Source organism: Littorina saxatilis, linkage group LG1 (genome assembly GCF_037325665.1).
Source record: "Littorina saxatilis isolate snail1 linkage group LG1, US_GU_Lsax_2.0, whole genome shotgun sequence".
NCBI lineage: Eukaryota > Metazoa > Mollusca > Gastropoda > Littorinimorpha > Littorinidae > Littorina > Littorina saxatilis.
The window spans coordinates 48,482,641-48,498,245 of NC_090245.1; the positions used below are offsets into that span (position 1 = coordinate 48,482,641).

Genomic DNA, 15,605 nt, shown 5'->3' on the forward strand with positions numbered 1-15,605 from the left:
ATCACAAACAGAACTCTACAATCCACAGGTGTTGCCTACGTACACACACACACACACACACACACGCACACACGCACACACACACACGCACACACACACACACACACACACACACACTCACACATACACGCACGCACACACACACACAAACGCACACGCACACACAAACGCACACGCTCACAGACTCGCACGCCCAGTTCTCAACAAGGCAACGTTAGAATATACATGTAGCTAAATTACCTCATTGTTTGATCATGAGAAGTACAATAATGTCTTTTTTCCGGTGAATCTATTTTATACACAACACTGTCTCAGCAGCTTTAGATCTGTTTCGCGAGCCATACTTGTGACCTAAAAAACATTAGCGCCGGCGTGAAGGTGAATCATCCTCTTGCGCATTCCAAGAAAAATAGTCAACTAGATCATTTTCATAAAGAAAAAGACAAAAAAGGAATTAAAAACATATATTCGAGCGAACACTGCAGCGTATTACAGACTGTCAAAGCATCGTCTGCTGCAGTATCAAACCGATCGCTTCCAATCGCTTCCGATCGTTTATTTGTCCTATAACAAAGTAAAACCTCGGAAATATTCATTGATATTGCAAGTTTTTAGTGGCAACTTTTTAATTCAAACTATAAATCGCACAAAAAAGACGAAATACTTTACTTACCAAAGATTTGTTGACGTGCAGAGTTCTGCTTCAAATGCTCGCGCAAAACGAAGTTGTAGTTGTCTCCCATGGTAAACAAATCACCCAAGCTATGGCTGGCCAGTGAGGGCACATTAAATTCTACCGTTTTTCAACTTGAAAATTCTCCATTATGCAGAGGCGTACATAGGTATAACATGATGCAATTGTTAGATCTACATTCACTTTACCATTTCCATTCGATATCATTTCTGTAACCATTTTTTTTTACCCCTTTTGCCCCGTTCCCCAGGTTAGCAGAGGACAGCGGTCTCTGAAGGTCTGTGTTGGCCGAGACAAGTGGACCAAAATGTGACCAAAGATATTTGTCGTGAATTTGCATGACGTCACTACAAATATGGCGTTTTAAATATTGATGTTTCCAGCTACCACGCAGTGTATCGTACAAGCAATGTAACGTGAAAGATGAGCCTGTGTTTCTCTGCGGGGGTAAGTCTTGTGCAAATGTCCCATTGGATTCCCTGCCGGCAGTCCCTGTTGGAAGACCTGGCACAGAACCTCTTCGCGGCCAAGTCCACAGTTTTAAGAACGGTTAAGAATAAAAAGCAGGTAGTCGGGAGGTAAAACTAAAAGGATAGTGACAGATTTGATTTATGATGAAAATGTTTCGCGTTTATAGCTCGTCTTTGAGTAGGTACACAGTTTAGTTTTGTCAGTTGTGTGAAGCATTTTGACTAAACTAGCGAGGTAAAACACAAGTACTGAGTAGAAGGCCAAAAATCCTGACACACGCATGCCGTTCCAGAAACAAAGACGACAATCGTTATGTTCGCATTTTGAACTGAAAGCAAAGACAATGAAAACGTTTGCATAATCATTTTACAGAGGTAGAGGGGAAAACAACATTTTTATCCTTGTTCCGTATTACACAGGTGAAAACAAAGGCGACGATCGTGATGTTTGGATAATAGTTTGCACGTCACGGTATAGGCCTAATAGACGAGGAACGGTTTCATTTGACAGACAAATGCATATTGTCTCTGAAACAACTTTTCTTGATACCCAAAAGTGGCAGCAGCTATACGCAATTTTCAGGCAAAGTGGCCCAGTTTTTTTTGAAAAATGCACTTCAGAAAAAAAACCACTTTGTTGCAAAAATCGGTAATATCATATCAGCTTAACCGCAGGCAGCAGAGTAACTATTTTTGAGTGAACTATCAAGTAATTGGAAGGTGTTAAACAGCAAGTAAAAAGATTGTTTGCGTGCAACACATAGCGGCACCAGGAGGCCTTGCATTTCAGAAATTGTGTTACGTCACGTCATTTTCACTTTTCTGGATAATGTCAAATCTCATAAAAGACGTTTTGTAAGCCACAAACTAATGAAATACATATCAGAGGGCAATGCATTCATTGGGCTTTTACTTGCAAGTACCTCTGATGAGATAGCTTATAAACACTAAGTGTGAGAGTTCATTTCCGAAGCACACCCCCTAATTTTGTAAGTCAAAGTTATGTCATGAAAGACTTTTGAGAGGCACTATGACAGGTAAGGGTGGAGTGTAATGGACTTAACATGCACGTTAATATATAGAAAAATGCCTGCTCTAAACGTAGGTGCAAAATATATAAAGATACCTGTGAAGAAATGTATGCGCGAGAGGATAACTGTGTGCTGAGTCTCATTTAGTGAAACAACGCCTTTAATTGCTTTTACTTACATTTTTAGGAAGTGCTGGTTTTCATAAGAGTTGCATTTGATCCTTCAAAATGCCCGTCAATATAAAGTAAGAAGATAGAATGTATCTGTGATTGACAATGTGCGCCATATTTATTGAACATTCACCGAAAAAATCGGGTGCATACCGTTTTTGGCGGTTTTACGTTTCACTGAAGGAAAAACGAAATTTAGTGTGTTATACCAAACTCTCTGGGTAACACGATTTACATAGAATAAAAAAAAGAGTGCAATTTATGCCATATAGTTACTGAATGTAGGTTGAGCTTGCGGAATATTGTTTGAATATTGCACCTGCAATGATGACGTCACGCGTGACGTCGAAGCTACAGGTAAGCGAGGTGTAATGTTTAGAATAAGCACTGTATATACTAGTCGGCTCTCAGCCCGATTTTAATGTACAGTCGGTACTCCCGAGCAAATTTGGTATCATTTGAAAGATATAAATGCCAATAGAATCTCACCCAACCTTTCTAGGAACCCAAAAGTGGCAGCAGCTATACGCACTCTTGAGGCAAAGTAGCTCTATTGTGAAAAGTATACTGCAGAAAAAAGCACTTTGGTGCGAAAAATTGCCATATCAGCTTAACCGCACGCATCAGAGTGAGTATGTAATTAGAGTGAATTATTAGATTACTGGAAGGTGTAACACGGCAAGTAAAAAGCTTGTTTGACTGTAGCACATAAGAGTGTCATCAGGCCTTGCATAGACACAATCTGATTAGATACCAGTCAGAGGAAAATGTAATCATCTGGCTTCTTGTAGCAAGTAACTTTTTGGAGATACCTCTTAAACACAAAATTAGAGAGTTCATTACAGAAGTACACCCCCGAATTTTGAAAGTCAAAATTCTGCCCGGAAAGTCTTTTGGTCTCATTATGACGTGTTGGAATACAATTTGATGGACTTGATATGTATGCTATAACATAGACAAATGCCTGGTCGACTAGTAGGTTCAATATTTAAAAAGATAAACGTAAACACATTATTGAGAGACATTCTTTTGTTTGTTATTAGCTTTTCTTACACAAATTACGCCTCTAATTGCGCATCCTTACATTTTCAGCTTGTTCATCTTGAATCCACCCCCCTCCCCGAATCCCCTCCCCATTCTCCACCCGATACCTCCTCTTTGTCTCGCTCTCTCCCCCGGCAGGGTATCTCGGCTGCCTACTTGAGTGAGTAACAGAAGAGACATTGTCATCATCTCTCTACTAGGATATGTTCCCCAGAGGGGAACTGAACATGTTCGACAATTTATGAACCAGGTCGACAAAAGACAGTCAAGTATGTAATGAGCCAATCAGTCTGATGACATCAATGTGTCAAGTTCTGAATTCTTCTCATATAGATACACCGATTAACAGTTCCGCGGACATTTTAGATTCGCACATGCGCACATCTTTTTCTACGAGCACTTTTGCTTCTTCTTCCTCTTCCGGTTTCCTGTTTTTGAGAAAATGCGCATCCGCAGATCGTTTTTTCGAGAGTTTTTTCTTCTTCTTCTTGTTCCGGTTGATTTGAGAAAGCGTAGATTCATTCGGCAAAAAGTGCAATTTTGTAGTCTTCCAGCCCTGAAGTTGCTTTTGAGTGTTCGAAGAAAGAGTGTAAAGGTTCTAAGGATTACATCGGGCACACAAACACGCGATTTTCCTTTTTTCCCCCTTTGATTTGAACGCGTGCGCAGATCGTTTTTTGCGAGTATGTTTGTACTTCTTCCTCTTCCGCTTTCCTTCTTCGTTCCATGTAAACGCCGACACTGTTTACTGGTGTATTCTGTCACCCTCGAAAAATGCTAATAAGTTGTGTAATTCGATCGCGCGCAGCGCGTGTGAACATACATGAGTGTGTTTATGTGTGCTGTGTGTGCACGTGTGCGTGTGTGCGCGCGCGCGCACGAGTGAAGGATTGTATAGTGTATGTGTGAGTGTGTGTGTGTGTGTGTGTGTGTGTGCACGCGTGTGTGTGTGTGTGTGTGTGTATGTTTGTGTGTTTGTGTGTTTGTGTGTGTGTGTGTGTGCGTGTGTGTGAGTTTGTGTGAGTTTGTACTCTCTCTCTCTCTCTTTCTCTCACTCTCTCTCTCGCTCTCTCTCTCTCTCTCTCCCAAGGACAGATTGTAAGTCTTTTGGTCTCATTATGACGTGTTGGAATACAATTTGATGGACTTGATATGTATGCTATAACATAGACAAATGCCTGGTCGACTAGTAGGTTCAATATTTAAAAAGATACACGTAAACACATTATTGAGAGACATTCTTTTGTTTGTTATTAGCTTTTCTTACACAAATTACGCCTCTAATTGCGCATCCTTACATTTTCAGCTTGTTCATCTTTAATCCACCCCCCTCCCCGAATCCCCTCCCCATTCTCCACCCGATACCTCCTCTTTGTCTCGCTCTCTCCCCCGGCAGGGTATCTCGGCTGCCTACTTGAGTGAGTAACAGAAGAGACATTGTCATCATCTCTCTACTAGGATATGTTCCCCAGAGGGGAACTGAACATGTTCGACAATTTATGAACCAGGTCGACAAAAGACAGTCAAGTATGTAATGAGCCAATCAGTCTGATGACATCAATGTGTCAAGTTCTGAATTCTTCTCATATAGATACACCGATTAACAGGCATAGCCTTACATCTTGATCCCTGTAAAAAATAAGTTCAATTCAATTCAATTCAATCCCTTTCTCATTAGACCTTCTGCTTCTGTGTCTTTTTAAGTGTGGGCTAATCTATGCTTGGCGCTGGTGGACAATATTCACTTTTTTGATCAAATGTTTTAGATTTGGCCAAATATATTTTTGGCCAAAACTTTTGTATTGAAAGTTTTGGCACAAAAAAAAATTGGCCAAAACTTTTTTTTGGGGCCAAATCTTTGAGTACCCCTTGGCGCTGATGGAAAATATTCATTTTTTTGGCCAAAAGCAAAATTTTGGCCAAAAAAGTATAGTTTTGGCCCAAAAAGTATAGTTTTGGCCAAAAACGCCAGTTTTGGCCCCAAACGCCAGTTTTGGCCAAAAAAGCAAAGTTTTGGCCAAAAAAGTATAGTTTTGGCCAAAAACGCCAATAATAATTTGACTACAAGATCTCAAACCCAAAATGCGTGCTGCCAGGACTGATCTGTCTCGAGGTATATGATTGGACCACCGTGGTCATGTGACTCCCAAAGTTTATTTTCCGGCGTAGTTGAGCGGGAAGGAGAGCAAGATGTCTTCAGTCTTCAGGAGTGAAATGGAAGAGATTCGAAGAGGAACGAGCAGCAGTGCAGAGACTGGGAGCGCTGCTACATTTGCTGCTCAGTAAGTTGTCCTAGATGTTGAAATAAGAAGTGCAACCGCTGTATGTTTCGCACACTGTTTTGCAATGAAGTTATGAATCGGGCATCAGCCATCACTGGGAGGATTCAAGCCATGCATGTAAACTTTCAGGATTCAGCTTCCGATTGCAACGACTTTTAGATTAAAGTTTGGAGTGTCTGCGTTGGCATACATGTACATTATTCCCCCCTCTGCTTCTTTACCTCTGTAAACTTGTAGAGCTAGTTATTTTTCGATAATGACCCAGCAACCAAACAAATAACGAGCCAGCAACAACCTGAATCCTCGATAGTGCAATGGGTTGAGAAGCTGTTCTGTTTCGGTACTACTTTTGCGACTGAAAAGTTCCGAACGCTCAAATGTACGAAGTATACATTTCTGGAGCAAACAATACAAACATATCGCATTTAAATTGACAGCTACAGGCCTGAACACATGAATCTCCATATAAAATCCATGAGTTCGGTTGTTTTCTGAATCTAGATCTGCTGTGCACAAACGTTCATCCCAAGCAAATTCCCAAGGTAAGTAACTCATACTTTGTCTAGCGACAAGAGTAGTTCCCCTTCTTGTCACTCAGTTTCTTCGACAACACTGACTGCAATCCGACGGTCAGTTTTTAACAATATTTCATTTTATAAACAGATCACACGCAATCAAATGCACACATCTCATCAATTTAAACAACATAAAGCGGTTTCATACACTATTTTCCCCAGAAAACTGAACTTCATACAGTAATTAACGTTGGAACACGGGTGCAAATGTTCGTCTGCTAGTCCCATTTGACGAAAGAACATTATCCTAAGCGATACTAAAACATAAAAAGAACACACAATATCTGCCTTTACCGCCACAGCAGAATAACAGCATATCTGTGTACTTGATTTTAGTCCAAAACAGGGAAACTGACAAGAAGTGTTAACAGAATGGAATGATTTACAACAGCGCATTAATCGATCGCCTGCGCAGGTTGACTGGTTGAGTGATTCGGATTCGATCAAACTTTCGCACAAAAACTCCTGTTTTCTTTGAATAACTGAAGAAAGGAGGAATAAAGAGGTTACACACCTCGTCTCAGTGATTATTAAAAATAATGGTCTCAGTTTGCGGTCATGAAAAAGCTCGCTGAAGCTCGCATTTTTCATGATCCGCCAACTTCGACCATTATTTTTAATAATCACTGAGACTCGGCATGTAACCTTTACGTAACGTACTGGCACTGGTTGCCTTGCAAAAGTAAGAAAATGTTGCCTTTACTCAAAATATCTTGCAAAATTAAACCAGCGGTGACATGACTGATCATGTCGTCTGCGATCATGTCGCACTGTCGTGCAGTCCATCACGTTTTAAGTCAAATTTCAACCTTTCAGCATTTGTACTGCTGGTGCAGTTATAGACGATATCGATGTATATAGGTTAAAGGTATTGAACTTGTCAAATCCAGGTGCACGGAGCCCCTGGGGCTTTTAGTCATACCTCAGGCAGCTATCCGTTAGAAGAACTACCAAGTTTCATTGACTTGCACCCAAAGAGTCAAGAACTGCGATTTTTTTACGAATTAATTTCGTACTCGGACCCGGCTGGTCTTGACCTATTTTTGGATCTAAATTTAGATCAGGTAGATCACCACATCATGCACAAAAAGACGTCACTAGCAAACTATGTCAGACATCATCATGAGCACTCAGCTGCAACAAAAACGCAAAACGAAGGCTGTGAGCTGCACTGTGCCTTTAAATGTAGCTTTCTGGGCTTTTATTCTTTCAGTCGTAATAGTGTACTGTCTTTTTACACAAACTCTATTACGACTGAGTCATTTTTCACATTTTCTGCCAAGTTTTTGAGAATGGTGACCTTACCTATAATGGTACATAGGCCTAACAAAGCCCTTTCTTTTGATACCTATTTGGTTGATCTTGCTTCCAGGTCAAGGTCACAGTAGCCGCTCAAAGTTGGATTGTATACATACTTTGAAGTGACCTTGACTTTGAACTATGGAAGATGACTCTTTCAAATTGTATAATTATGTGGGGCATGTGTTATACTTTCTTAATGAGCAACATTTGTTTACATATCTTCGAGATCAAGGTCACTTTGACCTATCTGAAATAAGACCAAAACAGGTCAGTAAACCTCTAAAAGTGACCATGTCTTTTGGTAGAAAGTGCTACTAAGCACTATTGTGATTTCTTGATGCTAAATTAGAAGTCTTGCATTATGTGACCTTGGATGACCTTGACCTTTTGGGTCAAGGTCACAAGTATTTTGGTTAGGGAAAATGTAAAAACATGTTCTTTGTGTATGTCATTATCATGTTCATCCATTTGACCTTGACCTTCAAGGTGACCTGAAGGTCAAGGTCATACAGAGGTTAAGGTCAAGCATGCAAGAGTTGTATGGGCTTTGCCCTTCTTCTATGGATAACCTGTGGCATTACTTTTCATATATGCATTGATAACTGGTGTGCAGACGAGAGCACAACGCAGGCGTAATCTCCCGGACGAACCAGCTGCAGGCCAGGGATTTTGTGTGCGTCTGAGAGGGGGGGAAATGCGACGATTTTTGTCGTCAGATTCTGGAGAAGTATGTGTTTCTCGCGTTATTTAGAATTGTTCAGTGGATGTGTTCTGGAAAGCATCCAACAAAATACAGTAACACCGTTTGGTTATTTCACCCTGTACCACTATTAGGAACTTGAGAGTACAATGGACATGTTTATTTTCCCTTGGAGTTCACAATAAGATGATTCCACTGTATGTGAACTGCAAGTGTGACAGAGGGTCCATCTTGGTCTGTAAACAATGTCTTATGGTAATAAAATGGTGTGCTTTTTTGTTCTTCTAGATGTTACGAGACTTTATTGGTTCTCAACCAACAGCAACAAGGTTTTTTCTCATCAAAAGCTCTGTGGGGTTGTCTTTTCCGCCGTCGTGGGAACTCAGTGACGTCACCTTGAGTGACCTTGGTTTGACGACTGACATCACTCTGGACATTCAGTGGGGAATACCTGGGCCTGAGTAAGTACTCGTGGATATTACAGGGATCGTGTTTAACGAGAATTACTGATTAAAATAGTAGTTAACCAAACTTTTAAAGACCAATCAGTATGGCATACCGATTACTGTGCAGCCTTACCGATTTAAAACAAAGTAGACTAATAAATTGTCTATGTGTTCATCTAAGTTACGAACGCGCGTGCGTAAGTCAGTTTACCTTATGATTAAATAGACATTTTGGTCAACCGACTGCAAAATTCACTTTACTTTACAGATTTTTTGCAAAGAAGTGTGGCAATCTCTGAGACCATACCGGTTGGGAAAAAAGCTAGCACGATCCCTAGACATTAGCAGAAGATGGTTTGCTTCATTGAACATCTAAAATAAAGCTTTTTTTTTTTATTGAACCAGGGATCTTTCTATTTTGAGCACAACGCTGTACTGACTGAGCTATCCAGGCCCATACAGCATACATACTGTAATAAATTGTAAGACTTAATTCAGATGAATAAACTAGGCTTATTCTGACCCTCCTTGTTATACATGTATGTTTTTATCATTAGGCTCCCACCTGCTGAGATGGACACTGATGAAGTTGAACCGGTCGGTTCATCAAATGAAGTACATGTAGCCTCAAATCGAGGGTTGGTGACTATCTTACGGGAGTGGAGGCTGCACATTATTCAAAATGAACAGGAAGAACTGATAACTGTGAGCAGAGATCCGTCTTTGTGTTTCAAAAAGGCAATGCAGCTGTTCCAAAGAACATCATTTCAGCCTTCCAAAACACTGAAGGTAATATTCACTATTTTGGGAGTCAATCTTTTGAGGCAGCTCCGAGATGCCCTCTTCTCTTAGCAGGTCATCCAATCAAAGTTTCTGCGAGTACACAATCCCAGGAAATCCTTTTGTCACTGACATCCCACAACAAAAATTATATTTTGAAAACTTAATAAACCATGAAAACAAAACATAATTGCCTAATGAGTCAAAACAGACAGTGCTTAGAAAACCTGCATGAACTGAGCTTTTCACTTAGAAAATAATGGAAGTAAAAACTGGTTGGAAATTGTGTGTATTGGAATTATATTTATTTTTTTAGTGTGACGAAGTTATGACATAGTGTTATAATAATACGAATATTTATAACGCGCACATAAATCTCACCACAAGGCGACTCAACTTGTTATTCATTATTCAGGTGACTTTTCGAGGAGAAGAAGGAGAAGATGGAGGAGGACTCCTTAGAGATTTCTTTGAGTTGACCCTCAAATCCATGGCTGACACCCACTACTTTGAAAGTGAGTCACATAGTACTTGCCTAGTACTTTCCTGTCCCCCTCCTATATATTGTCTGTTCATTTTGCTCGTCTTGCTTCGTGTTCTTATGTGTTGGTGGTTTTGATAGTCGTGAAACCGTTAGTTCAAATATCATATTTATACCGTTTTATCCTGTTTTTGTGTTTCCATGAACATTGAAAGCCTATGTTTTTATGCTTGGCGGCTCTCAGTGTTTATGTTTTAGTGTTTATCTGGCTAGTATATGCCTATGTTTTGTTGGTGCTGCATCCGGTTTTAGTGTTTACATGAACAATGAACAATGAATCTTTATTGGTCCTTAGAGGAAATTTTTCTTTGCACAAAATGTTTCATTGGCTGGATTAAAATAATAATAATAGAAAAGTCATTCGTGCCTCACACATCCTTCCACATACTCACGACCGCACTCACTCCACAGACAGCAATGTTCCATAGACATTAAGTTAAAATATCAGAGACAGTTGTAATCAATATTGTCATCATTTTCACGAGTTTTCATTCACAAGCACCTGGGAAATAAATCTCATGTTCCCCGGGGAATAAATCCCCGGTTACCATAGTTGCAGGAAGCCCTATTACATGGATAATCAAAAGCAAACCCAATAGAAACGCTCGAGGATTCTTCGGCTCTTTTCATTGGCGTTTCCCCAGACCTAAACAGACGACACTGCTTCGCCAAGTTCCAAATACGAACTGGCAAACTGGCAAATGTAAACAAAAAACAAAACTACCTCATCAAAGGTCATACATTTATGCTTTATCGCAAACAAATGAAACCTATCGATATGTTTTATCTTCTCACAAAGTCATGGAGTGCGTGTATCTCTGTTTGGAGAAACACGAACGTAAGTTTAAGTCAAACCAATTGACCCCTGGCACACACATTTTGACCCGTGCACAAGACGTTGTATCGATAAACTACGCGCAAATAAAAAAATAATAATAAAAAAGCAAAGAACATAGCAACAAGAAATGAAGACATCTGACAAAGCCGAGCAAGCAGAATGACAAGTCTAATGAAAAACAGAGAGGCAATGAGAAACAAGATCGCGATTATCTTTCCTTCGCGGCACGACGCAAATCGTTTGTGTCCTTTGACCCAATTCGTGCAGTGCTGCACGATGCAAATCTTCTGTGACCTTTGACTCAACGTAGCTTCAATATTCGATTACTAATATTTACCACTGAAAACCGAGGGGTGGAATACCGAGAGGGGCAGGGTGGTAGGGCGATGGTGAAATGTAATGAAGAGACACGTGTAGCAATAAGAGAAAACCGATTCTGCAATAACACAAACAAGAACAAAAAACCCAACACTGACCTATATGAATATTTAATCAATAATATGATCGTCTGCGTTGCAGGTGTGCAAGTGAAGGGTTGGTTGGGGGGGGGGGGGGGTAACTTGATCATTAATTTGTGTGTGTCAGTGTTTGTGTTCATGGACTGATTGTGAGTGAGGGAGGGGGAGGGTGGGGTGGGGTGTGTTTCAGGTTTTGGTGTGGGTATGAAACGAGCAAAACAATACCCACACCACAAAATCTTGGAGGCAAAAAACACTCGCCGTCGCATCATTTTGTCCGCACAATATTATATGCACCAACAACCGGAAAGAAAGGTGACAATGGAAAAAGACTCATCTTTGCTTCCTGCGATTCCTTGCCCCCGACTCGAACGTCGCACGATAATCCACATAACAGATCTGTTGTGAGATGGTCAACGCTGACTGTGCAAGCAAATCACCTCGTTTGAAATACGACAATCCCATCGCTCGAATGCAACATGTGGGCACTATCGTCTCAAAGGCGCTTGCTGTTGGTTTCACACACCACTCTGTAGTCGGAACCTACAGAACTTCGCATCCTCAAACCTGACATACTTGTCTCAACATTATAAACTCAAATCACACACAGTAAGTTGCTTTCGCACGCCAGCTTTGAACAACGTGCTGGGGCCCCGAACATGCATTATAATAACAGAACTCGCGTTTCAAACCATGGCTCCCTGTGTTGATTTTTCACTTAATGTTGAACCACCAAAATGATGACAAAAACGATGTTTGATGGTTTATTGCCAGACCAGCTTTTTTGTCGGTCCTCGGGGGGCATATCGACTTTTGTTTCATATTTATTGACCGCGGCCTTCGGCCTTGGTCAATAAATATGAAACAAAAGACGATATGCTCCCCCTCGGACCGACAAAAAAGCTGGTCTGTCAACAACCCATCAAACATCTTATAATGTTAATACATGTGCAGTTGTTCTAAAAGTTATTCTAAAAAGGCTATAAGCATTCTGGACAATAATGATATGGTCGAACAATCACTAGCAATAGAACACCCACCAAAACGTTACATTTATAATTTATTAATACATAATCAAGCAAGCGTTCACATTCAGATTTTGTGATGAGGCCATTTCCTGCTGCCCCCGACTTGCTGACAAGCTTTGCAAGTTTAGCTAGTCTGAAAAACAAAAACAAAACAGACTTAAAATCCCATTCCTCATGAACAGGGTAATATTCATACTCCTTTAATATATAATATATTTATATTACAGTATTTATAATGCGCTTATGTTAGACATATATATATATCGGTTCATTTGACATCACATGGGGCTCGAAAATCCCATATCCTTCGGGTGACTGACCCAGTGTTCAATCAGTGTGTGACCAAATTTTGAACTTGAAGCAGTAACATACGCTGTGCTGTCTAAAACCATGCCAGTTTTGAACTCACCCAGTCACGGCTGACCACAGGCCAGTCGACTGACTTGTGCGGTAAACAGCACGCACTCCTATCCATACAATAATTGGGAGTCCTACAGATAATAACACACAGGGTCAGGTCGGGTAGCTCAGTCAATCACCTCCCCTCCCACATCCATCACTGTCAAACCTCCTCCTTCAAATAGTCCCTGAAAAAACCCACCTAATCAAGTCTGCCTACCTGTGATGCACTCGCCCTGCCTCATTCTGGGTGTGTGTGTGCGGTTGATGTTTTAGTGCTTACATCAATATGTGTACATACTACATGTATGTTGATGTTTTCGTGCTTACATACATGTACAAGCACTGAAGTAGGCCTAATCCATAACAATACATGTAATTACATGTATGCTGCACACTTTACTTCTACATGTTCGCATATATTACAACACATTTATATACAGTACTCAAATTATAAATCTTTTGCACTGAATGTATAAATTTACTCAATACTCTGATACTGTAGCACAGACATAGTGTGTCACAACACAATATTACAACACAACTCACAAGACGAACAACACAGAGAAATGAGACAGAGTAACAGAATTCCCTCACAGACACTGCAGCGTAACAAAACAGAAACAGAACGTGCCAAAGTAATCACTGAAGCTTATTGTGGGCAGGAACTGAGGAAGGGAAAGACAAGACAAGAAACTTCCAACCAAAGCAATCGATGACGCCATTTTGCTGCTAGGCAAGCCACAATGAGACGCCGATTTTGATTGGGCCGCGAGTCCGTTCTGTTTACTTCGGGGATCAATCAAAATTGGTGTCTCACTATAGTTCGACAGCAGACGAAAAATGTTCTGCTTGACCACAGAGTAAATTTAGTGTAGTATATCAGTGTTTTAGATCACGTACATATGGAGGTATTATACCTCTTGGCCTCCAAAATCACATAAATGAGTGCCAGAGAGGGGGTCTGATCACGTATTGACTTTTCTTGGAAGAGGTCTGAAAACGTAAAGAAATGTATCAGTGGAGGTACGGTCATGGAGGTTATCGCAACTTGCGCAACGTACCTAATTATACGTACGTTCCGCATTTTTTGAAGTTGTCTGTTCGAAGCAAACTTGCATACAAAATAATGAAGCAAAAACTACAAAGTACTAACTTGTCGCGAATCAGGTTGTACCCTTTAAAAAATCAAGCTGGAGGTATGAATACCCTTTACAATTTGACTCAGGAGGTATGAATACCCTCACATTTTTTTGGATCTAAAACACTGTAGTATACTCTATGGCTTGACAAAACTGCGAAGTCAGTTCAGTTCCAGAAAGCTTTGAAGAATGACAGCAATCATATAAAAGAACCTTGGATTTTCTTAATCTATAATTACTGTAATTCAGTATTACCATCGTATGATCGTTGCGTAACGGTCACGGTGACTCTGAGCACCATGTCTTGTCTGTCTTGTCTTGTCATTCCATTATTTATTGCCCACAATCAGCAGCAGTGATTACTTTGGCGCTTGCCGATTATGATTATCATAAGATAAGCGCATTACAAATAGGCATACTGTTATTATTATTATTATTATTATCATTACTAGGATTCGTAGGAACCCGAGACTGATGCAGCCTGTTCCGTGAGCTTGTACGCTTTATAAACTTATGTCAAACAAGCTCACTTTCTTTCACTACGTCTATAATAGGCTATATGATTCATGACTTCCAACCGTCTGCACACTGATTTAGCCTAGATTTAGTACACTAGTGATTTACCCACTCGAACACAACAAGCTATATTCGGCAAATGAGAACTACTTCGTGACTAACCTTTTGTCAACGTCCGAACATTTCCCAACTCTCACACAATAGTTTACTTCCCTTTCTACGCGTTGTAAGAACACATCACGTTCTCCTGCCGCGGACGCCATTTTCGATCCGGCACCAGACACTGAAGCTAAATGAGAAGCAGTTCTTGATTGGTCCCGTTCTCCCGTTGCCAGGTAACAGTGAGATTCATTTGGGTTGGAGACCTCTTGGCCAAATTTGTCAGTTTTGGCCAAAAAAGCAAAGTTTTGTTGGCCAAAAAAGTATAGTTTTGGCCAAAAACGCCAGTTTTGGCCAAAAACACCAGTTTTGGCCAAAAAAGCAAAGTTTTGGCCAAAAAAGTATAGTTTTGGCCAAAAACGCCAGTTTTGGCCAAAAACGCCTGTTTTGGCCAAAAAAGTAAAGTTTTGGCCAAAAAAGCAAAGTTTTGGCCAACAAAGTATAGTTTTGGCCAAATACGCCAGTTTTGGCCCAAAACGCCTGTTTTGGCCAAAAAAGTAAAGTTTTGGCCAAAAAAGCAAAGTTTTGGCCAACAAAGTATAGTTTTGGCCAAATACGCCAGTTTTGGCCAAAAACGCCAGTTTTGGCCCAAAAAGCAAAGTTTTGGCCAAAAAAGTATAGTTTTGGCCAAAAACGCTAGTTTTGGCCAAATACGCCAGTTTTGGCCAAAAACGCCAGTTTTGGCCCAAAAAGCAAAGTTTTGGCCAAAAAAGTATAGTTTTGGCCAAAAACGCTAGTTTTGGCCAAATACGCCAGTTTTGGCCAAAAAAACAAAGTTTTGGCCAAAAAAGCAAACTTTTGGCCAAAAAAAGATTTGGCCAAAAAAGTGAATAATGTCCACCAGCGCCAGCAAATACAAAAGATTTGGCCAAAAAAAGATTTGGCCAAACAAAAAAGATTTGGCCCAAAAAGTGAAGATTTGGCCAAATCTTTTTTGTTTGGCCAAATCTTTTTTTGGCCAAATCCTTTTATGGCAGAAGTTTGGCCAAAACTCCCGTTTCAGCTGAGAAAAACAGTTTTGGCCAAAACT

At 40.4% G+C, this 15,605-nt stretch overlaps 1 protein-coding gene across 2 annotated transcripts in view; it reads left to right on the plus strand.

The window, feature by feature from the left end:
* Positions 1–1,020: 1,020 nt before the first annotated feature.
* The window catches only part of LOC138972242 (protein unc-93 homolog A-like), a 44,838-nt gene continuing 30,253 nt past the window's right edge, over positions 1,021–15,605 (plus strand). For both annotated transcript variants that reach the window (XM_070344966.1, XM_070344971.1), the window contains exon 1: positions 1,021–1,141. The gene's annotated coding sequence lies outside the window, so the exon portion shown is untranslated. The remainder of the gene's footprint in view (positions 1,142–15,605) is intronic.